Raw genomic sequence first — 25043 nt, 5'->3', positions numbered from 1 at the left:
GGTGTTCTTCAAATCCATCGGTGCATTTAATTAACTATTTGATCACAGTAACTCGGACTTACTTGCAGTAATAAAGCTGCTCGATGAGAATATATATCAACCTGCGCTTATGCAGGAAAGAACAGGTCACAGCTGGTCTTCCTTCACGGAAAATGCACCGAAAGGGGCAGTCTCTTCTTGCTTTGCTTTCAAACTATTGCCTTCACCTCTGTAATCTGACAGGATAAAGAGGATGCGTTCATCCTCTCGGGGCCGACAAAACGCGTGAATATGCACAGAGGGAATCTCATACCAAAAGATCAGGGTAATTGTGGTGAATTTACCAGGAGTGGTGTGTGAGTCGGTGTTAACAGTGGGTAGTAAGGGCTAACCCATTAGCACTGACATTGAGCCTTGCACCAACAGCACCTGACTCACTTCTTGCCTCACGTCTCCCAGTCATCATTGACTTTCAGTGTATCCTACTCCCCCTTCGAACCTTCTCACTTGTTCCCGAATACTTTCGGGTTTCCACTTCGAAATTGCAGCCGTTTGAAACGAATTTCTGGAGTATGCACGTCACTCTTTGGGCCCAGCTTCACTGCCCATCCATAATTACTCCAGAGCTTGCGATAGTAATTTACTTTACAGAATCATGGGAGTACTCAGCACAGAGATGCATGCCTGATGTCGCTAGGGAATTCCAAGAATTAAAACAAACGACATTGAAGGAACAGTGAGATGTTTCAGCTGAGAAAGGCGAGATTCTTAGAGGCGATTTGCAATGACAGGTGTCTCGTGTATCTGCCGCAATGATCCTTCCAGTTGGAGGCAATCAATCACTGGATTGATTCTGGCAGGTCCGCGTCTGTGCTCTGTGTGGAAGCAGGAAATAGTTTTCATTCAGATAAACCAAAAGAAGATAAATAAATCTTTATTTCCTGAATGCTAATTGGATCCAGGTCTGTGCAATTCAAACTCAGACTCTGAAGCAGGGATTCCACTGATGCTGACAATAACCCTTGACCTAACATGTCCACACGTTTGTGCCTATTTTCTTTCTCCCCACATTTTGGAGCACCAGACCTTGCCGTGAGTGGTTAAGGAGCTAACTACTCCCTCGCAGAAACACAACTGCGGCCAGAGACCCATATATTTGTCCCGCAGCGGGTATTTGCTTTGCTCCAAACAGACCGGGTTTGCTGTGTGGGACTGAAACTGTGTTCGATCACACACAGACACGGTGTATCAGCTGCCAGCAGATGTGGAGAAGGTTGGGGCGGATTCAGACACATTCTGGGAAATAGACTGGATCCGGAATTCAGGGGAGCTTAGTGTCACAGACAGAAGGCTGGAGAATTGGATTGGATTGGGAAAGATATCAGCCATGATCGAATTTTCGGGAAGACTGGTCCCTGGCCATCCGGAACCTAAGGAAATAGAAACAGAGTTTTTTTTTCAGTTCGAAGTCCTCCGGTCATAACTGGGTGAGGTGAGAGATGGAGGACGTCTGATGTAAGTTTAGAGACTGGGAAAATGTTTGGAGAATAAGTAATAAAAGAGGATCTGAGTATGAAGTTGGAAGTCAGGAGATATTCAATAAAAAGGAAGGGTGCGTAAGGCAGAGGGAGATGGACATGGAGAAAGAAATGTCACTGGTCTTGATGTCTTAACTCTATTTTCCTTTCCAAGCTTCTACCAGACCTGCTGAGATTTTCCAGCAATTTCTTTTGTTTGTACTGAAACAGAAGATGGGAGTGAGTTCCTGGATCAACCAGCTCTCTCTGTTCTGTGGGCGTTTGAATTCCCCGTTCGACCAGATCACATCTCAGCCACACGAAAACCTCACTATCCTGCCCCACCCTACCCCTGTTACTGACAATAAACTGTTCATTACGTAAACCTATGTGCATGCAACAGCATCATTTTCCGTGTGAATTGGGAAAAAGTTTAGGGAGAGTTTCATTCGGTTTCATTCAGAGCATTCTAAATCAGTTACTTTTATTTCAGCACTATTTGATATGGAGCCGTCACTCTCAATCCCCAGAGCATGTGGCCATTTGCATTCCACGTCTCTGGATATTTTGGTTGGTGCATGGTTGGAATGGAACCTCACGTTTTGAGAGGGACAATGTTTATCGTATATTCGGCTCAACTGATAAACTTGTCTCTGGCACCTCCGGTACAGTGGAAACAATTTTCACTCAGAAACCAACACATGATCAAAAACAGTGGTAAAAATATGTCAACAAAATCTGCAACAGCGAGTGAATGCGCTCTTGTGTGGGGTTGCAACATTGCAAATTGAATGGAGAGCTGTGAACCTATTAACAGATAAAAGTGTCGCTACATGAAACTGCATCTGCCAAGACTTCTCCACTCACTCACACTATCGATATCTGTTTGTAAAATTCCACGTCGTTATCACAATATGCTCACAATATATTGTGTATCGCTGCATTTCACTCTGCAACTTCCTCCAAGTCATTCGGTCAGATAAAACATTAAATCCGATGACTGAACAATCTGGATTTCACTAAATATATCTTTCCAACTTGAAAACTGCTCATTAATCTCGATTCGGTGATTTCTCTTAAATAGACAACGGACAGACAATGCTGCTTTATTACCCAACACCAAGAACTCCTTTTCTTGTGCAATGGACTTTTACATAGCCCCTTATTGATTGCTTGCTAAAATTCAAATGAACTTTACTGAGCATCGTCCTTCACCAAGTCTGCAGGTCATGCTACCAAAGAAATCTGTCAGATTGTCATCGTGTGATTTTCCTTTTAAAAATGATGTTGACTCAGTTTGACTGTACTCATCTCTTCTAAACTTTCTGCTTTTCTTAATTTGCAATGGTGGTTCACATTTTCGAAATGACAACAACGACATTAGAGCAGATGGAAGCAATTTAACCCATCAAGTCAGCGACAAGTTTCAATGAGATCACGGCTGATTTGGTTCATCCTCAAATCCCTTTTCGGCCTCATTTCTATGGCCCTAGATTCCCGAAGTGACCAAATGTCTATCTTTCTCAGCCTTGCATGCATGCAGCCTTGACAACCCTCTGTTGCAAAAAAACTTCACAGATTTGCTCCCCTCTGCAAGAGGAAATATCCTCCACACCTAAGTCTTACATAATTGACCCCTTCCGTTGTGAGGAGGTCTTCTGGTGCCACATTATCCCAGGTGTATATCAGAGCAGAAAAAATACCCTCAAGCTCGGTCTGCACTGTCCAGTGCCATCTCTGAGTGTTTGCAGCATTGTCTTTTTTGACTTTTGAATGAACAAATAGACCTGAATCTTCTTCAAAAACACTTCTTTGGCTGTAATTTCGCTGGCAGTATGGTGCGCTAGAAAGTCGAGTGCTTGATCACAAATATATCACTCTCAAAATGTTATCTCTGTTTCTCTGCCAAATTTACCGCTAGATCCGTCGGTTTTCTGCAGTATTCTGTAAATTTATTGTGCACAAGTGCTGCATTTTATTAAATTCCTTCAATCACAGTCCTCTGGACACTGATCCTGTTCAGTGACAATATTTCCTCCTGCTCGTCAATGTACCAATCCCCACCGCTCCCTCCCCTATCAAGATAAACAGCTGCAGAACATCTTCAGTTAACTCTCTTGGCTCCAATGAAAACCTCGGGAATCTCTCCAAATGCCAGGAAATCTCGACCCTGGACATGGTGCAAGGCAGAGGAGGGTTAAAGAGATTTTGGGAAAATATTATCAATTGGCAGGTGGAAAAAATGTTCATGAGGCAAACCATATAACCCAGTCTCCAGCATTGTGAATCCTCAGAAACTCCGTAAGAAGTGAAATCCAAGGAGAATGAAGAAGTGTGAACTGCCCGAATGAGTAGAGACAGTCTAGACAGATTCCCCTTCTTTAAGAGGACAGACCATTAACTTTGATGTTCTCGGGACATGAACTGATCTGAGACATTGAAATAATTCTCGTTCCCCTACATGACAAATACAAACCTCATCTAGACTCCGGGACAACGAAATATCTCGGGACCACACAAGGGACTAGGAGGCTTGAAGGGAGGTGGTCCCAGTTGGAGGAGAGCTGGTGCTCAGTGACATGGGTGTGTCTGTCGTGGATGGGATAAGACTGTTCCCATGCCTCCATAATGAGTGCTCCAGACGTTATTCTGGAAAAATTAAAATGATAAGAGGACACTTCTCGGTCTGGGAAGGACAGACTGAAGTCCGGTCAAGGTTTTAAGTTGGAAGTTTCAGCGCATTAGACCGTTAAATGAAAGGCTAGTGGTTCAAGACCTTCAAAGGCGACAGCGATCGTTGTTGTTAAAGCATCTGTTTTCTCTGCTGCAGGGTTTCTTGTTTCTAATGGGAGCAGGAAAATGTTCCTCAAACGGAAAATTTCCGTGTGAAGAACCACAAAGAACTTTCTGCAATGGTTTAAAGGTTAATGTAATGAACTGTGGCCTCTGGGAATCTGAAACAAAATCAGAAACTGCTGACAAAACTATCTGGTTTGGCAGTACCTGTGGGAGATTATTGAGTTCTGATGAAGTTGTTAAATATTGTCCACGATTCTCTCTGCATGTATGCTGCCAGCCCTGCTGAGGTTTGTCGTGGAAAAAGTATCGAAAATCACCAGGAGACAGTGTTCTTTAAGAAGTGGGTCTGTTATTTGCAAACGAAAACCGTGACACCGAGAAAGCAGATTCTCGAATGCTCTCGAACTTCATTGTCCATGGTTTTTTTATAAATGTTTCCCACGCTTTGTTTGCTTATCAGCATGTCTAAATATATTAATCATAGTACCTCACACTCGCTACACAATAAGCCATTGATGTTAGTTCCCATCATCTCTTTAATTGGTCTTTCTACTTAATGTTATTCTCATGTCATGGTTAGATATTTAATGTCACCCTACGCAACAATGGTAATTCTTTCCAGACCCTACTTCATATTTTCCCGATATCATAATTAGTTATTTATTGTCAATAATCTCAATTAGGCGGACTCTATTAACTATTAATTTGATACTTAATGTCATGTTCCAAATATTTATGTTCCCAATCGAGTCATAATGATACTTAACAGGAAGCCTAACTTTACTAACTGTAATCTAATCTCACCATCGAGAACTTTCAGCGTCAACCTTTCTTTGCTAATTGGTGTGAGAGAATTCCACTATTCTCATCTCATCCTGCATTCTACAGACCCCTTGCAACAGATCGCCAGTGGGGTTCATGCTTTAAGCCTTCCCTTGCTTTCATGCTTTAAAGCATCCCTTACTTTCATGCTCTTTATTTTCCATAACAACATTCCTGACACTGGATTTACTGAGGGTGAAGGGTCAGGAATCAGAGCGGACTGTCCCTGTAGTTCTGCTCCCGACTCTCCACCTCCCGTTCTTTTAGTAACCTCTCAGTCTCCTGGGAATTGCATTGTTGCCAATTTTGTCGGATTCCAGTCCTTTAACCTTGGCTGAGCAGACAGTCGATGGTCTGAGGAAACGTATCATTCCCAAACCTCTCATGTCCGAGGTAATAACAATTAATAACTATGTCTGTGCATCCTCCTCTAATCTGTGAAAATCATTGTTGCGGACTGTAGTAACATTTATTGACCGAAATTGAGGAGGTTTTGAACCAGGTCAAACTCCTATGAGTTAAGAAGATGGTCCAGATCCCTTTTTCTTTTCTCCTGAAGGCAAATGTACGGCAATGCAATTCAATTGGTGAAACTTCCAGGCTTGAACTGAAACATAATTTACTTTCACTATCGTTGTATCACAAACAAAATACAAAGTGTGGACTAACCCAACTCTATTGGAAAACTTAACGAAATGAAACATCATTTAACTACGAAACAGTCAATGTTCGAATATAGTAACATTGCATAAACCACATAAAAATGGTCTTCCTGCTACCGGAATGATATTGTGAAACTTGAATGGAATAGGAAAAGGTATAATGTAATGTTTGTAATTCTTAAGCTTCCAAATGGTTTTGAGGTGAGAATGTATTTTAACCTTGAAGAAATTTGACGCATTTAAATCTCCTTCCTGTCCACGATAGAAGCTGTTGGATCTGTTCCGAATTTCCAGCGGCTTCTGTAATTATTTAAGGTTTCTGACGATAGCAATCTCTCACTTTTCGAACAAAACAAAACGAACCTTATATTGTGAACAATATTCAACTAAGCAATGGGCAGCAGAGAGGAAAGCTTTCGAGCAACGCTGCCCGGATTGTCACGGCAATTAACAGGAACCATGGCCATGAAAACCCGAAAGCAACCTGACAAATCCATTTCGCCACAGAATGCAACGTTGGTGCTCAAGACTTTTCCTTGCAAAACCGCAACGGCCGGGAATCGAATCCAGGTCAACTGCTTGGAAGGCAGCTATGCTCACCACTGCACCACCACCGCTCTAGCAGCTAGTCCGCCCCTTTTGCCAAACACACATAACAAGGCCGTCATAGTCACCAGCTGAACTGGGGCTGAAAGCAAAACAAAACATTGCTTGTAAAACATCAACAGGTCTGAAAACATCAGAATCAGAAGCCTTCAGTCCTTAAGAGCAATCACTGGATCCAAAAGGTTCACTCCCCACAAATGCTGCCGGACCTGCTGAGTTTCCCAGCAATGTTTGTGCTGTCTCTCAGATCTGCAACATTTGCAGTTCTTTGTCAGGTAGAAAACAAACGCTGACCCATTGAAGAGGATATTTGATCAGGTGATAGTCCACTTCATCCACAGAGATAGGTGGGATGGAGTATAGGATCATAAAATTCTTACAGTGTAGAAACAGGCTATTCGGCTCATCATGCATCCCACCAAATCTCACCCTCTACGCTATTCTTGTAACCCCACATTTCTCATGTCTAACCATATAACCAACACTTACCTGGACACTATTGACTATTGAGTGTTGCAAATCCAGTCTAACCTGCGCATCTTTGGACTGTGCGAGGAAACTGGAGCACCCGGAGGAAACTCACGCAGACACCGGGAGAATGTGCAAACTCCACACAGACAGTCTTCCATCAGACAGGGATCTGGGTAATTGGAGAGGTTTCAAGAGGGAAACTGGTTTGTGAATGATGGGCAGAAAGCCTGATCTCGGTGCTGTAAAGGCTCTACAGTAACATGATTCCCTACATCCAGCATTCAACACAGTTTGCATTTTGTTTTAATCAGTCCTGTTATTGACATTATTGAGTGAAATGTACAGACAGCGGTTGTTTGCGCATTCACACAGATCTGTGTTTTGATGGGTCAGGAGCAACATACAAATAACAACTGGCGGAGGGAGAATTGAATTCCCCCTCCGAATCTGCCGAGGACATGCAGGACCTGGAACTTCTCTATCACCGCTCACTCACCACCCGGCGCCTGGAGGAAGAAAGCCTGATCTTCCTCCTCAGGAACCTCCAAGCCCAGGGCATAAATGTGGCCGTTACAATTTGCCTGATTTCCCCCTCCGACCATCTTATCCCAATTCCGTCCTGCCAGCTCGGCACCATCCTCATGGCCTGTCCTACCTGCCAATCTTCCTTCCCACCTATCCGCTCCACCGTCCTCTCCATCCAATCACCTTTACACCCACCTCCATCCATCAATTGCGCTCTCCGCTCCCTTCTCCACCGCCGCACTCCCTCCTATTTATCTGACCAAGATGGACGGTCCCAGCCTCATTCCAGATGACGGTGGTTTGCCCGAAATATCGTCTCTCCTGCTCCTCGGAATCTACCTGACCTGCTGTGCTTTTCCTGTATTACTCTAATCTTGACACTGATCTCCAGCATCTGCAGTCCTCACTTTCAACTTGCATGACTGAATTCCTGCCCCTTACAGTTAGAATTGGGTATCGTGTTTTCATCATGAATTTCATTATGTTTAATTTATTTTATTTTAAAAATCATCACAATATCTTGATACCCTCATGAGCATGTAATGCATTTGGACAGAACAATGCCTCCTTTCTCTGTGAACAAACAGAATTAAAGGAGTCGGTTTGGAGAATGTTTCCTCTCACAGAAACAGGAATCGGGAGTTGTAATTCTCTCTGAAATAAACACAGGCCATTCAGAGGAATCTGGTAAGGTCATGCAACATCTGTCGAGAGAAGGGGAAGGTTAGCTCATGTGTTATGAGAGTAGGGGAATTCAGCAGCGCGGAGGAAGTTAGAAAAGTAATAATTACTGAAAAATTGGCATGGGGGTAACGCTGAAGAAATAATGAGAGGTCGATACAGCCTTTTTAAAATATTCAGTCTGTTCTAGTAGTCAATTCAATCAAAGCTAGACTTAGATTTCATCTCCAGTTTCCTGTGCAATCCACATATCCCGTGACTCCCTGAGAAACCAGCAATTTGTGTCTTCCAATCTGAAATGCACACAGTGAGGGTGCATCAGCAATCGTCCGGGAGGGAGAATATTAAAGACTCAGAGGCCTTAGAGTTAATCGCTCTCTCCTCATCTCATTCCCAAATAACCTGCCCCCTTACCCCGAGGGTGTGTCAATAATAACCAAAAGATCTGTAAATGGTGTAACTTTAACACTGACTTCTCTTCACAGATTCTGTCAGACCTGCTGAGCTTTTCCGCAACTCCTGAGACTGTGTTATCGTGTTTCAGATACCCAGACCCACAGGATCAATTTCTCACCATCTATCCTCTGAAGCCTGTTCAGAATTTGATACATTCAAATGAAATCGTGTTTCAATTTTCTCGAATATGAACACAATTTATTCAATAGCTCAGCATTGGAGCACGTGGGTTCCAAATAGTGACCTTTATTTTGTGATTCATTAATGTGTTTGGCTCATTGCCGCTGGGTTACCACGTATAACTCAGTTATAATTGTTCTGGCGAAGTTGACGATGAGTTAGCTTCTTGAACTGCTGCCATTCATTTGATCCTAATAAACCCATAATGATGTAAGGGAGAGAGTTCCAGGATTTCCAACCAATGGCACTTTTTGGAACTGAGACGTTTTTCCAAGCCAGGGTGGCGAGTGGCTTGGTGTGGAATTGTCAACTGGTGTCCCGTGTATCTGCTGTGCTCAGTGTTCCACGCGATAATGCCGTGGTTCTGGAAGCTGCTCTGTGAGGAATTTTGGGGAATTTCTACAGTGCATCTTGTCAGTGGTATATTCCACTGCTACTGAGTGTGGATGGTGGAGACAGAGAATGTTTGTGACGGTGGTGCTGAGCAAGCTGCACTGCAAGTTAATTCTACCTAATTATGGAGAACATAACTACTGGCCATCATCATCAATCATTTTCACAGCTGGACATCCAGTGATTACACAGATGTGGTGTACAAGTCTGTTGGTTGCTCAAATGACCATGAACTTTTAACTAGATTCACCTTTTCACGGATATTATGCTGAGACACCTCACGCGACTGTTCCACTTTCTCGTCAACATTTCATCTGCAAAAACTGGGAACGAGCTGATGGGACATAGATTGTGCTGCAGATGGTTAGACACAGCGCAGTGTCAGTTACTGCACACTGATTCTGTTTGGCTTAATGCATGTGTTTCTCTGAATGTGTGTGTGCATTATCGTGTGTTCGTGTCTCTGTGATTCTGTGTGTGTCTACCCATCTATCTCTTCCTGACTATCTGTGGTTATGTGAGTGTGTTTGCCTCAGTTGTGTATTAGTGTGTGTCTCCATGTTTATGTATCTCTGGGTCTGTACCTATGTGCAACGGACTCGCTGTTATTTTCGGGATTGTAACAATTGAAATGTGGTTTAAACCCCAATATATCTGTACCTCTGACTATTCCTCTTGGGCGTGAAGTGATACATTGCTTTTTGTTATGTTTGAACGTGTGTGTGTGTTTGTGTGTGTGTGTGTTTTGTGCCTGTCTCTGTGTGTGTGTGACAGACGGAAATATGTACAGATACTCAGACACAATCACATATACAGAGAGATGTGCAGAGACACATTCAGACAGAAGCACACATATCGACTTAAAGAGACACAGGTGCACATACAGTCACACAGATATTCACACAACAGAGCACAGATGTTGATGGAGACAGCAAAAGTGATACTATTAGAATTTTTTGTTCCTAAAACTAAATGAGAAATTAATAGATTTATGGATTGTTTGACTTTACAGGAAATTTGTCCATAATTTCGTCCGGACAGCTGCGCCTTTAACAAGTTTTTGAACGAAATAAGAGAAAGGTGGTTTAATTAGTAGAGTGCGAGGTTAATGTTGAAAGGATGAAAGCAATTTGAATCGATGAACCTATTTTACCATCCCTGCGTTTTCTAGTCTTTTCAAAATGGCCTCTGATGCTTCTGAATTGAGTCGACGTGCTGTCTTGTTCCAGGATGATGAATTAGGAATTGAGAACCTGAAGGATATTTCTACTACAATCAATACCGATCATTGGAAAAGTCCTCTTCCATAGGAAAGGGGACTTTGGGATTGCTGTTCGATCTTCAGCACTTCGAAGACCACCCAACAAAGAACAATGAAATACAAAATTACACAGATTGCAATCCACTGGCCTTCTTTAAAACTTTCAAATTAACAATGCAACATATTTTGATGGTGTCGTTTGTTGTAACCATTTTATTATATACATCACTAGAAAACATAATGAGAATTCAGATATATTGTCCTAAAATACAAATGGTGAAATACGTAAAAACTTTAAGAAATGTGAAGGTTGGATAACATTGCAAGAAGGGAGAAATAATAAATAGACTGCAGTTGCTATAAAAATTGTGCATCATGTATTTTGCAAGTAAACGCGTTTTTGAAATGGCATTTTAGTTTTCTCAGGGCGAATATATATAAAAACATTTTTTTTAAAAAAGGATTAAGTGTAATTGTGGACTAAAATGTGAAAAGAGCGACATTATAAACAGATCGAAAGTGGAGGATAGCTGCAAGGTTTGACAGCAATTAACCTGATAGTGACCCAATAATTGAAATGTGATTGGAGATGAACGGAGTTATACACAGATGCAGCCTTTGTTTGTGACAAGGAGCTCATTGATTATTGGCCACCAGTTCACCACTGACAAAGGCTGTCTGCTACCAGCAACGATGTAATTGGTTCTCAGGCAACTAAACAGCTTGGGACTCTGAACAAGATACAGGGAAGTCTTCAACTGCTCAGGAGCTCTCTCTGTTCGCGGCAGTGATAGGTGCTTTAATCCTGAAGAAACCTGGTTTATTTTTGTTTCAGCTGTTCCTATGAGCTCTGCCTTTGACTGAGTGTGTTAGAGACTGTTTGTAAGAATTAACCAGTCCTTCTGTATGGTGTAACTCAATGACAGCCTCCAAGATGCACTGTACAAATTTACCAAGGCTCTAAACAAAGTACATTCCAAAGACAAGACAACGAAGAAATGGAAGGGCTGGGGAAGAAGATGAATGGGAGGGTTATGACTTGGAGCCAGTGATCAAACCTGGTTAAATAAAGAGTAGAGGACTTTAATTTATAACGTCAGGAAGTATGGGATACGATGAGATTTGGCGATCTGGATTCAGAATTGGCTGGCTGACAGAAGGCAGAGAGTGGTTGTAGATGGAAAATATTCTGCCTGGAGGACAGTGTTGATTGGGGTCCCGCGGGACTCTGTTCTTGGGCCTCTGCTCTTTGTAGTTCTTATAAATGACTTGGATGAGGAGGTTGAAGAGTGGGTTACTAAGTTTGCAGATGGCACTAAGGTTGCAGGTATCGTCGACAGTATAAACGGCTACTTCAGGCTGCAGCGCGACATAGATAGGATGCAGATTTGGACTGAGACAAGGCAGACGGAGTACAACCTGGATAAACGCGAAGTGATGCATTTTGGAAGGAGGAACACGAATGCTGAATATAAGATTAAAGACAGAATCCTTGGCAGTATGGAGGAGCAGAGGGATCTGGGTATGCAAGTATATAGATCCCTCAAAGTTGCCACCCAAGTGGATAGGGTTATTAAGAAAGCATATGGAGTATTGGCTTTCATTAAGGGGGATTGAGGTTAAGAGCTGCGAGGTTTTGCTGCAGCTCTACAAGTCCCTGGTGAAACCACTCTTTGAATATTGTGTCTAGTTTTGGTCGCCCTACTACAGGAAAATGCAGAGGCTTCGGAGAAAGCTCAAAGAAGTTTTACCAGGATGCTGCCTGGACTGGAGGGCTTGCCTTATGAAGAAAGTTGGAATAAGCTCGGACTTTTCTCTATGGAGATAAGGAGGAAGAGAGGAGACCTGATCGAGGTATAGAAAATAATGTGTGGAATAGATACAATCAATAGGAAGAGACTTTCCCCCCAGACAGGATTGACTGGTATGAGAAGTCATAGTTTGAAGATATTAGGAGGAAGGTATAAAGGAGATGTCAGAGGTAGGTTCTTTACGCAGAGAGTTGTGAATGCATGGAATCGGTTGCCAGCTGTGGTCATGGAAGTAGAGTCATTGGGGACATTGGTGCGACTCCTGGACATGCACATGGATAGCAGTGAGTTGAGGGTTGCGTAGGTTAAGTTACTATATTTGACATTAGGGATTAAATCTCGTGGGCCAAAGGGCCTGTTCTGTGCTGTACTTTTCTATGTTATATGTTCTATGAGTGCACACACTGGGTATATCTAAAAGTAATGTGTCAACCTGGTGAAGCTACGACAAATAAATAGTTGCATGCCATAAACCATAAGAAGCAACGGATAGACAAGGCTAATTGATTTCATCACTCAAGGATCAGACATAAACGCTGCAATCCTGCTACCTCCCATCATAAATGATGCGGGACAATATAATAAATCATTTCTTTCACATGAACGTCGAGGCTGAGGGATGCGAAATAGATCCTTTAGAAATTATGACAGGCATGGAAGTAATGGATAATGGAAGTCTTTTACACAGACCACAGGAGACATTGGTTTAAAGTGTTATCGAGCAGACCAGACCCAGACGTATGGTATGCAGATTGGTTTTGCTTGTTTTATGATAGACATACATTCTGAGAAACAGTGAAGAATATTGTGTTGCGTTCTCTCCAGTACAAATCATACCTTACATAAGGACATCAGGTTAATATAATTTCACAGCTTTTGAACAGGTGCAGAAAAGGATCAACTCTGTATATGACAGGTCCATTCATAAGTTTGATAACAGCACGGAAGAAATTGTTCCTGAATCCATTGGTGCGTATTTTCAAACATTTGCATCTTCTGTCCGATGGAAGAGGTTGGGAAAGAGCATTGCGGTGGTGGGAGGGGCCTTTGATTGTGTTGGCTGCATTCCTGAAGAAGTGGGAATTCATGACTGAGTCAATGGAAGGAAATATGATTTGCGTGATGTATTGTGTTCGGTATACGCATCTCTGCAATTTCTTGCAGTACGGCCAGAGCAGTTACCATACAAAGAGTCTGGATAGAATGTTTTCTGCAGTGCAATATTAAAATTGATCAGAGTCATTGCCAAAATGCTAAATTTTATTCCCCGTCTGAGGTGGTAGATGTATTGATGTGTTTTCTTGGCTGTAGAGTTGACATGGATAGACTGATTGATTGTGATATTTATTACTCGGAACTTGAAGCTGTCCATCACCTCCAAATCAGCACCAATGACAGAGACCAGTGTGTGTCCTCCAGTCCAATTCCTGAAGTCAATGGCCAGTTCCCTTGTTTTGCTGACATTGAGGGAAAGTTTGTTGTCTTTACACCACGTCATTAAGTTCTATTTCCTGTAGGAGAAAGTGAAGACTGCAGATGCTGGAGATCAGAGCTGAAAAATGTGTTGCTGGAAAAGCGCAGCAGGTCAGGCAGCATCCAAGGAGCAGGAGAATCGCATAAGCCCTTCTTCATGAATGAGGAGGGTGTGCCAAGCAGGCTAAGATAAAAGGTAGGGAGGAGGGACTTGGGGGAGGGGCGTTGGGAATGCGTAGGTGGAAGGAGGTTAAGGTGAGGGTGATAGGCCGGAGAGAGGGTGGGGGAGGAGAGGTTAAGAAGAAGATTGCAGGTCAAGAAGGCGGCGCTGAGTCCGAGGGTTGGCACTGAAATAAGGTGGGGGGAGGTGAAATGAGGAAGCTGGAGATATCTGCATTCATCTCTTGTGGTTGGAGGGTTCCTAGGCGGAAGATGAGGTGCTCTTCCTCCAGGCGTCTCTTTCCATGGTCTGGCGATGGAGAAGGCCAAGGACCTGCATGTCCTTGGAGGAGTGGGAGTGGGAGTTAAAGTTTTCAGCCACTGGGCGGCTGGGTTGTTTGCTGCGCTGTCCCAGAGGTGTTCTCTGAAATGTTCCGCCAGTAAGTGGCCTGTCTCCCCAATGTAGAGGAGGCCACATTGAGTGCAGTGGATGCTGTAAATGTTGTGTGTGGAGGTGCAGGTGAATTTGTAACGAATATGGGAGGATCCCTTGGGGCCTTGGAGGGAAGTGAGTGGGAGGTATGGGCGCAAGTTTTGCATTTCTTGCGGTTGCAGGGGAAGGTGCTGGGAGTGGAGGTTGAGTTGGTGGGGGTTGTCAAACTGACAAGGGAGTCGCGGAGGGAGTGGTCTTTCCAGAACGCTGGTAGGGGATGGGAGGGAAACATATTCTTGGTGGTTGGGTCTGTTTGGAGGTGGCAGAAATGACGAAGGATGATACGATATCTGGAGGTTGGTGGGGTGGTAGGCGAGGACCAGTGGTGTTCTGTCCTCGTGACGATTGGATGGACGGGGTTCAAGGGCAGCAGAGCGGGAAATGGAGGAAATGCGGTGGAGAGCATCGTCAACCACGTCTGAGGGGAGATTGCGGTCTTTGAAGATGGAGGCCATCTGGGTTGTTCGGTATTAGAATTGGTCCACCTGGGAGAAGATGCGGTGGAGGTGAAGGAATTTAGAATATGGGATGGCGTTTTTACAGGGGTATTGGTGGGAAGAGGTGTAATCTAGGTCGGTTTTGAGACCTACCCACTATCGTGGTTTCATTAGTAAATCTGTAAATGGAGTTAGAGCTGGATTTGGGGGTATACTCATAAGGGGGTAAGAAATATTGAAGGGGGCTGAGAACACAGCCTTGAAGGGCAGCAGTATTGCGTATTGTTGAAGAGGAGGAGTTTCCAACTATCCTCATTCATTGTGATATGCAGGTCAGAAAGTTAAAGATCCAGTTGTCGATGTGAGGAAAGTCCTAGGACTTAGAAATGTCGATGAGACTTGTTGGCATTATGGTGTTCAAGGCAGAGCTAAAGCCAATATACAGAAGTCTGATGTAGGTGTCCATTTTATCCACATGTTCCAGAGATGAGTGAAGTGCCAGAGAGATGGTGTCTGCATGGATCTATTACGGTCGTGGCGAACTACTGGGGACCTGAACAATCTTGGAGTTAATGTTTGCCATTCCTAACCTCTTAAACCACTTCATAGATGAGATCGGCCATGATTGTATTAAAAATCGGAGCAGGTTCGAGGAGCCGAATTCCAGACTCATGCTCCTATTTCTTGTGTTCATTTGTTCTTTATAGCTCAGAGGGAAACATGTTAACGAATGGTCCTGGCAGACAATGAAGATCCACACACATAAATCCCATTTCTCGGCTATAAGCCCATCGTCCTGAAGGTTTCAGCAATGCATGGGATTATTGAAATACCACACAGGTAATATGAATGCTTATGATTCAAACATTCATCCTAGTAATGAGAATGTGTGATACTTTACGTTCTTCTGGGTGAATGGTAGCCGACTGTAAAATGATCCTCTGCAGGAACTGCAAAGAGGAGGGTATCAGAGTAAGGAGCACAAGCAGTCCAACAGCTGCAAATGTTGTTAGGAAGATGGCCACCTGCACAAGAACTACCCAAGACAGAGGAGGGGGGGGGGCCTGGGAGTGAGGATGCCAATCCAATATTACCAGAAGTGTTAACGTGAGTTGTTCAATCAATGAATTAATTAAAATTTGATGAAGAAATGTATCTGACTCTCTCTGTCACTGTCTGTACCTCTTTTCTTTAAGTGATAAAATACCGCCCTCTGCTGGCCTCCCAGTGTCACTGTACAAGCAGCAGATATTTTTCTCTGAAACACTTTACTCCTGTCCCTGCACATTCTATTATTTCTGACAGTTTCACAATGCCCTGAATGACGCAAAGGCGCAAGCGGCTGCGCAGTGACGTCACAAAAAGTATGGCCACAAACAGCGGGGAAAGTCTGACAACGAGGAAGTGAGAGGAGGCAATAGGTGACTCGTGCTCGGGCCGTGAGCTGAGGGAGAGTGATCCCCTCTGGCCACCACGAGAGGAACCAGCAACCACTTTATGAACGAAAGCAACTAGATATTTTTGGAGAACTAGGTCGTTTATTCTCATTTCATCATTCCGTAACAAGGCAGCAACAACCCCCTGAAATACTTCAATACTATCGTACAGGAAATGTATCAATGTTAGGAACCACAGAACGATGAAAAGGTTTAACATTGTTGCTTGGATAGAATTTCAGCAGTGGCCCTGTTTTCTGCCTCCCTCCATTTTCAAATCGAAAAGTTACATTTGTTGCTTCCGAGTTTAAATGAACCTTCTCTGAATTTAATTAATGGAGAAAACAAAAGAAGTGGAAAGCAATAGTGATAGGGGGATTGCATTATTAGGGCATCAGGCAGACATCTGTGACAGTGCAGATGCGACACGAGGTAGCACGCTGCCTCCCTGAGTCTGGGATGTCACTGAGTGGCTGAAGGACAGTCTGAAAAGGATACTAGCAAATATAAGATGTGGCAACGGATGGAGCCTTGAAAACAGTATATTGGAAGCTGTGAGATCAATAGACAACACAGGGTTAAATACAGAGTAAAGTTCTCTCGATGATGCCTAACCAAACATTTTGAAGATATGTATAATCTGAGAAGTGATAGAAATTTAACTCACTCTCAACTATCACCACAGAAACACACACACTCACAAACACACACACACACACACACACAAATACACACAAACACACACACACACACACACACACACACACACACACACACACACACACACACACACACACACACACACACACACACACACACACACACACACACACACACACACACACACACACACACACACAGTAATTCTCGATTGTTATCCAAGAGGGTTCGCATTTTCAACGAAAATAGATGTATTCCAGAAATTACTCACAGAGTTCTTGACTTGATTTTTTCTGTTCAGTTTGGATTCCCAATTATATTCCTGATTCGTAACATCCACATGGACAATTTTCCGCAACCCATGTGCTATGTCCTGCTCACAAAAACTGCATTTGATTCCAATACCCTATGTTGTTTGATACAGGAACCTTTCTATGTCTGGGGGATTGAATCTTGAGTCCGACCCAGGTGTGTGAATGTCCTGTTTATCTGACATCCAGGATTGTTTAATGAAGCTTTGATGTTTGGAAATAACGATGTTTTTTTTTACAGTCCCTTAGTAGAACTGTATTTATTTTCAGTCAAGTACTCTTTTAATCTGGATCTTATTAATTGATTCATCATTATAGTCCACAATCATGGACACAAATCGGGAGAGTTAAAGTGATGGCGACAGCAAATATTTGGACAGTTTGGAAATTATGACCAGGATTTGGGCCTAGGGAGGTGAAGACGTTTTACTGTGATCGTACAGGAGGTATGGACACCATGAAGCATCTCCAAAATGATAACGGATGAATGTGGCAATTCACAGATATTCTGGGCGAGGAGATCGAAACAGGCAGACACAAGGAATAAGGAACAGAGAGTGACAGAAGCATTTTGAGATTTCCAAAAGGCATCTGCTCAAGTCAGTCTTGATCTAAAAACTGAGTATATTATTGCTAAAACTAGTTTACAAGTAAATTGTGAAGTGGAAGTAAGCTGCTGTCAAACAGATCGATGTAGCGATGGTAAGTGAATGGACAAAGCCCTGTCCATTACAATGTAAAGTGGAGAGTGTCAGTGAGAATCGACAAAGACTTTAGTTTAAATGGGGAGATATTATAGAACTCTGACGTAGACAGGGATCTGTGTGTCCTGGGATATTAAAACACATTGAGTTAATCTGCAGGGGCAGCAAGGTATGAGCAAGGCAAAGGGACGAAGTTTTCGTTTGTTCATCGGACGTGAGCATCACTGGCTGGGCTCAGCATTTATCACTCATTCCCATCAGCCCTTGAGAAGATGGTAGTGAACTGCCTTATTGAACGGATGCACTCCATAAAACTTTAATTTTGAGAAACTGCAGCTTTTTGTATACCCAGTCCCAATTTTAAACTTAACTGTTTGGGTGGCACAGTGACTCAGTGGTTAGCATTGCTGCCTCAGAGTTCCAGGGACTCGTGTTTGATTCCAGTATCGGTCGACTGTCTGTGGAGTTTGTAAGTTCTCCCCGTGTTTGCGTGCGGTTCTTTCGGATGGTCGTGTTTGCTTCGACATGTAATATTGGCCATGCTAAATTGCCCATAGTGATCAGACATGTCAAGGAAATGTACAGTGATCGGGCAGGGGAATTTCCACCGCAGGGATTATATATTCATTTACTCTAGACTGGGTTAGAGACTGGAATTCCATGTGTTGTCAGCAAGCTGATGTACAGCAGAACAAAGTCTCCAAGCTAATTGAGGGGAGCAATTCGTAGAGCAGGGAGAGAATAGGGAAAAAACAAATTGCTGATAAAAGCTCAGCAGTTTTGGCAACATCTGAACAGAGAAACCAGAGTTACCACGCCCTATCCGGTCACCGTTTATCGGAGCCAGACCTGAAACTTGAACGCTGATTTCTCTTCACAAATGCTACCAGACCTGCTGAGGTTTTTCAGTAACTTTTGGTTTTGTTTCTGATTGACAGCATCTGCAGTCTTTCAGATTGTATTTCGGTAGTGAATGGAGTTAAGTTCAGAGTAAAGCTGTGTCTGCACTTCAGCTTTTCTAACTCCCAGACCATGTTCACCGTGGAATTAGATAATGACGAAGTCAACCCCTATCCCCACACTGTCCCTATCAAATGCACGTAGCATAGTTATATCACTGGCTTATAGGCAGAGTACATTTCCCTGTACACTTTCTCCACTAAACCTCCCAGGGTCCGAGAAAAATAGGGTTACATACAATGTACAGATATGTCCACAAACACTCCCGTGTCAGGGGAAGCTCTGTGTTAGATTACAGAGTAAACCTGCCTCTACAGTGTCTATCACAAACTCTTACATAGCTCATACGCACAGACACACTGTCATGCAGTCACACATGTTCAGTCACACGCACAGTAGAGCGTTGCAAACTCCCGATCTCAGAATCTCACACTCGAACACAACCTCTCACTCAGCCAATCTCAGCCACCAACTCTCAGTCAATCAGTCGCAGACACCTCAAAGCCACACTCGCTCATTCACGTACACAGTTTCTCTTTCACAAATATATACTAATGATACACAATCCTAGAGGCTTGTTTAAATGTAAATCAATTTCTTTATTTTCACAGAACACAAAATTTGAAGACAAATTACGTCAGGCTCGTCCTTGATAAATGCCAGTTATCTAGATAAAATACATCTTACTCCACGCTAAATCTCTGACAGATTCTGAACAAGACCACGCACCTACAATTCAGTAGCTGACCTGTCATATACCTATCGTATTTTCCTCTTGAAGTTTGGCAAGTTAGACAGACTTTTAAAAATCTCAGGGCACGTACTTTAAAAGGATTCTGGAATCTGCATCTTAATCAGTGGAAACTTTGTAACAGAGTTCTCCATATCCTGCTTTTACAGTTTAATTCATAAATTAATATTTCTACAATATAGGAATGTATGAATGGAAAAAAAGCTTTTCACACATTTGCCCCTCACCTGTGCTGACAGAATTCAGACTCAAACTGAAGCTTCTCTGCTCCTGCATCCAGTTTACCATTGTACCATTTGGTTTAGATTATCCCTCCTCTAACATCGAAATTCCATCGATTGACATCCCAGTTTGTTTTATCTGCAGGAGGCCGAGAGATGAAAATGTATAAAGTGTCCGATGTGTTTTAATCTGCCAAAGCAGGACAAATGATTTCAAAAGTGTCAGTAGCCATTATAGGTTTGTTTCAGGTCGCCATTTCATGTCAGCACAGCGCTGACAGCGACTTTATAAACAGGGAAAGGGAAGAACGGGTTGGGGACTTGGGAGTCCATTTGCAAATGAATGCAGCGTAGATTCACAGAACTAGAGTTGGACGGCACGGGTTCAATGGCCAGGGAAATGACACAAGCCCAGGACTGTATCGCTGGAATTTTGAATAGTCTAAAATGATGAAAGTTTGAGAGTCAATGACAGGAACTGCAGGATTAGATAGGGAGAAAATGTCGGTGCTGCTTCTGGAGTCTATAAATAGGTTCAGTGTCAAGTAATCTAACAATAGACTGGAACCCTTTGAAAACTCAGGGCAGGTTTAGCATGAGGTTAGGTTTTGTTTAAATCACCCGACACTGTCCCCAGCAGTCTCTCACAGAAAAGCATTGGCACAGGGTTAAGTACAGATTAAAGCCCAATTACACTGTTCCCATCAACCACTCCCAGGATAGGAACAGCACTGAGTTAGAGAAAGAATAAAGCTCCCTTTACATTTTCCACATCAAACTCTCCCAGGACAGGGACAATACTGTGCCAGATAGTAAACAACACATCGTTCATATAAACAGAAAATGATTGCATTCCATCTGCTGCTTCCTTGCCTTGTGTGAGTCACAGAGTGAGCTCCGAAACATCTCCAGGACAATCGGATCCTGTACCTGTGTCTGTGGCTCTCTATCTGTGTCTGTAAGTCTCTCTCGGTTTCTGAAATTAGCTCTCATTCCCTCGACAATGCTGAATAAATTTCAAAACCGTTCAATTATCTTTAAAACATTTTAGGGTACACTTAAGATATTTTTGCAGGGTTTATAAATATCCATCCTCACGTTACTTGCAGATATCCAGTGTAATTCCTCTACATTTATATGGTCCGTAATTCACAAAGCAAATTAACATCCAGGGTCTGTGAACAATCCGGAAGTTCCATGAAGTGTCTGTCTTTATTCTATGCGATTGGCCCTTAACAGTAAGGAAGCGTTCCTATGATTTTTTTCTTTGAGACGCTATCAGGAATCCTGAGGACCACTGAGATTCTCAGATTGACTGTTCATCGTCACTGCAAAGAAAAACATAAATTTTCAAGATGCAGGAGAATCTCAACGAAAACAACTACTGATGTGCTTCCCCAATGTAACCACTGATACTTTTTCGGATGAGATTTTGAGGAGGACATTTAGCTGAATGAAACCAGGAGCAGGACGAAGCCATTCAGCCCCTACAGCCTGCTCTCCATTCAATGTGATCATGCCTGATTCCCAATCTCAACGCTATATTCCCACTTGCTCTCCAGAGGTCGTGGTGGAGAATGGTACAATTACAACAATTGGTTCACGTTTGTCGGAGGAATCGAACAGAAACTGAATGATCCCGTTGAAAATGTTGAGATGTTATTAAACATTATCATTCTGGGGGATATATGGTATCAGAAATTTAACTGACAACGGGGTCAATAATGTGGAGTACAATTGATAAAGAAGAGTGCAGTGCAGGTCCTTCAGCCCTCGATGATGCACTGATCGGTTAATCTACTTTAATATCAAACTAATCTACTTTAATCTACTTTAATATCACCCTTTAAAAGCGTGAAGGAGAGGAACCCGAGGCACTACACGGGTAGTGCCTCCCACCCGCCCTCCTCCTCTAACCTAATAATAACACCTGTTGTGGCAAGCAGGTAAGTGCTGAATTTTGCTTGTATTATTTAGACACAGTTTTTGTTTAAACAGTTAGCTTTAGAGGGATGGCAGTGAAGGCAGTGCAATGTTCCTCCTGCAACATGTATGAGGTGAGGGATGCCATCGACGTCCCTGCCGATTACACTTGCAGGAAGTGCACCCATCTCCAGCTCCTCCAAGACCGTGTTAGGGAACTGGAGCTGGAGTTGGATGAACTTCGGATCATTCGGGAGGCAGAGGGGGTCATAGATCAGAGTTATAGGGAAGTAGTAACTCCAAAGATGGCAGATAGATGGGTGACAGTGAGGGGGACTGGGAGGAAGCAGCCAGTGCAGGGACCTCCTGCGGCCATTCCCCTCAAGAACAAGTATACCGTTTTGGATACTTGTGGGGGGGATGACTTACCAGGGGTAAGTAACGGGGCTCAGGTCTCTGGCACGGAGCCTGTCCCCGTTACTCAGAAGGGAAGGGTGAAGAAGAGCAGAGCAGTAGTAATTGGGGACTCGATAGTTCGTGGCACAGATAGGCGGTTTTGTGGGAACGAGAGAGACTCACGTTTGGTATGTTGCCTCCCAGGTGCAAGGGTACGTGATGTCTCTGATCGTGTTTTCCGGGTCCTGGAGGGGGAGGGGGAGCAACCCGAAGTCGTGGTCCACATTGGCACCAACGACATAGGTAGGAGGAGTGCTGAGGATGTTAGACAGGCTTTCAGGGAGCTAGGTTGGAAGCTTGGAGTTAGAACAAACAGAGTTGTTGTCTCTGGTTTGTTACCCGTGCCACGTGATAGAGATTTGAGGAATAGGGAGAGAGAACAATTAAATGTGTGGCTTCAGGGATGGTGCAGGAGGGAGGGGTTCCAGTTTTTGGATAACTGGGGTTCTTTCTGGGGACGGTGGGACCTCTATAAACAGGATGGTCTACACCTGAACCTGAGGGGAACCAGTATCCTTGGGGGGAGGTTTGCTAGTGCTCTTGGGGGGGGTTTAAACTAACTCGGCAGGGGCATGGGAACCCAGATTGTAGCTTCAGGGTGCAGGGCCTGGAGTGTAGGGAGGTGAGGAACATGGCATCAATTTCCAAGGAGGGTGCCTGTAAACAGGGAAGTGGATTGAAGTGTGTATACTTCAATGCAAGAAGTATACGAAATAAGGTAGGTGAACTTGCAGCGTTGGTTGGTACCTGGGACTTCGATGTTGTGGCTATTACGGAGACATGGCTAGAACAGGGACAGGATTGGCTGTTGCAGGTTCCGGGATTTAAATGTTTTAGTAGGGTCAGAGGTGGGGGTAAAAGAGGGGGAGGTGTGGCATTGCTTGTCAAAGATAGTATTACAGCGGTGGAAAGGACGATGGATGAGGACTTGCCATCTGAGGTAGTTTGGGCTGAGGTTAGGAATAGGAAAGGTGAGGTCACCCTGTTAGGAGTCTTTTACAGGCCTCCTAATAGTCCTAGAATCATTGAAGAAAGGATTGGGAAGGTGATTCAGGAGATGAGTGACAGTAATAGGGTGGTTGTTATGGGGGACTTTAACTTTCCTGATATTGATTGGGAAAGCTATAGCTCAAGTTCGTTAGATGGGTCAGTGTTTGTTCAATGTGTGCAGGAGAGTTTCCTGACACAATATGTAGACAGGCCAACAAGAGGTGAGGCCATACTGGATTTGGTTCTGGGTAACGAACCAGGCCAGGTGTTAGAATTAGAGGTAGGTGAGCACTTTGGGGATAGTGACCATAATTCGGTGATTTTTACACTCGTGATGGAGAGGGATAAGTGTGTACTACAGGGCAAGAATTATAGCTGGGGTAAGGGAAATTATGATGCGGTGAGGCATGACTTAGGATGTGTGGCTTGGAAAAGTAGACTCCAAGGCAAGAGTGTAAATGATATGTGGAACTTGTTCAAGGGGCAACTATTGAGTGTCCTTGATAATTATGTACCTGTCAGGCAGGAAGGAAAGGGTCGTGCGAGGGAGCCGTGGTTTAATAAGGAATTGGAATCCCTTGTTAAATGGAAGAGGGCGGCCTATCTCAAGATGAGACGTGAAGGTTCAATTGGGGCGATTGAGAGTTATAGGGTAGCCAGGAAGGACCTGAAGAGAGAGCTAAAAGCAGCAAGGAGGGGACATGAAAGGTCCTTAGTAGATAGGATTAGGGAAAACCCTAAGGCTTTCTATAGGTATGTTAGGAATAAAAGAATGACTAGGGTAGGAATAGGTCCAGTCAAGGATAGTAGGGGGAAGTTGCGTGTGGAGGCGGAAGAGATTGGGGAGACACTGAATGAATACTTTTCTTCAGTATTCACTCAGGAACAGGGCATTGTTGTCGATGAGAATACTGAGGCACAAATAAGTAGAATGGATGGCTTTGAGGTATGTAGAGAACAGGTGTTGGAAATCCTGGAAAAGGTGAAAATAGATAAGTCCCCTGGGCCTGATGGCATTTATCCTAGGATTCTCTGGGAAGCAAGGGAGGAGATTGCAGAGCCATTGGCCTTGATTTTTATGTCCTCTTTGTCTACAGGAGTAGTCCCAGAAGACTGGAGGATAGCAAATGTGGTTCCCTTGTTCAAAAAGGGGAGTAGGGATAGCCCTAGTAACTATAGGCCGGTGAGTCTCACTTCTGTTGTGGGCAAAGTCTTAGAGAGAATTGTAAGGGATAGGATTTATGCACATCTCGATAGGAATAATGTGATCAAGGATAGTCAGCATGGTTTTGTGAAGGGCAAGTCGTGCCTCACAAACCTTATTGAATTCTTTGAAAAGGTGACGAAGGAGGTTGATGAGGGGAAAGCGGTAGATGTGGTATATATGGATTTTAGTAAGGCGTTTGATAAGGTTCCCCATGGTAGGCTACTGCAGAAAATACGGAGATATGGCATTGAGGGTGAGTTAGAGGTTTGGATTAGGAATTGGCTGGATGGAAGAAGACAGAGGGTAGTAGTTGATGGCAAAGTTTCTTCATGGAGTGCCGTCACTAGCGGTGTTCCGCAAGGATCTGTTTTGGGACCATTGTTGTTTGTCATTTTTATAAATGACCTGGAAGAGGGGTTAGAAGGTTGGGTGAGCAAGTTTGCGGATGATACGAAAGTCGGAGGAGTTGTTGACAGTGAGGAAGCATGTGGCAGGTTACAGCAGGATATAGAGAAGCTGCAGAGCTGGGCAGAAAGGTGGCAGATGGAATTCAATGTAGCTAAGTGCGAGGTGATTCACTTTGGGAAGAATAACAAAAAGATGGGGTACTGGGCTAATGGTCGGATACTTGGTAGTGTGGATGAGCAGAGGGATCTTGGTGTCCATGTACACAGATCTCTGAAAGTTGCCACCCAGGTA

The 25043-nt window shown here is 43.6% G+C and overlaps 1 non-coding gene across 1 annotated transcript; it reads right to left on the bottom strand.

The window, feature by feature from the left end:
- Positions 1–6324: 6324 nt before the first annotated feature.
- trnag-ucc (transfer RNA glycine (anticodon UCC)) lies at positions 6325–6396 on the bottom strand. Its single transcript has one exon. It is a non-coding gene; the product is annotated as a tRNA-Gly (tRNA).
- Between the last annotated feature and the right edge of the window lie 18647 nt (positions 6397–25043).

Source organism: Chiloscyllium plagiosum, unplaced genomic scaffold (assembly GCF_037043375.1).
Source record: "Chiloscyllium plagiosum isolate Xiang-an unplaced genomic scaffold, Cpla_swu_hap1 HiC_scaffold_42, whole genome shotgun sequence".
NCBI classification, from domain to species: Eukaryota; Metazoa; Chordata; class Chondrichthyes; order Orectolobiformes; family Hemiscylliidae; genus Chiloscyllium; species Chiloscyllium plagiosum.
The sequence above is the reverse complement of the archived record's forward strand: the minus strand, read 5'-3'. Positions and strand labels throughout refer to the sequence as shown.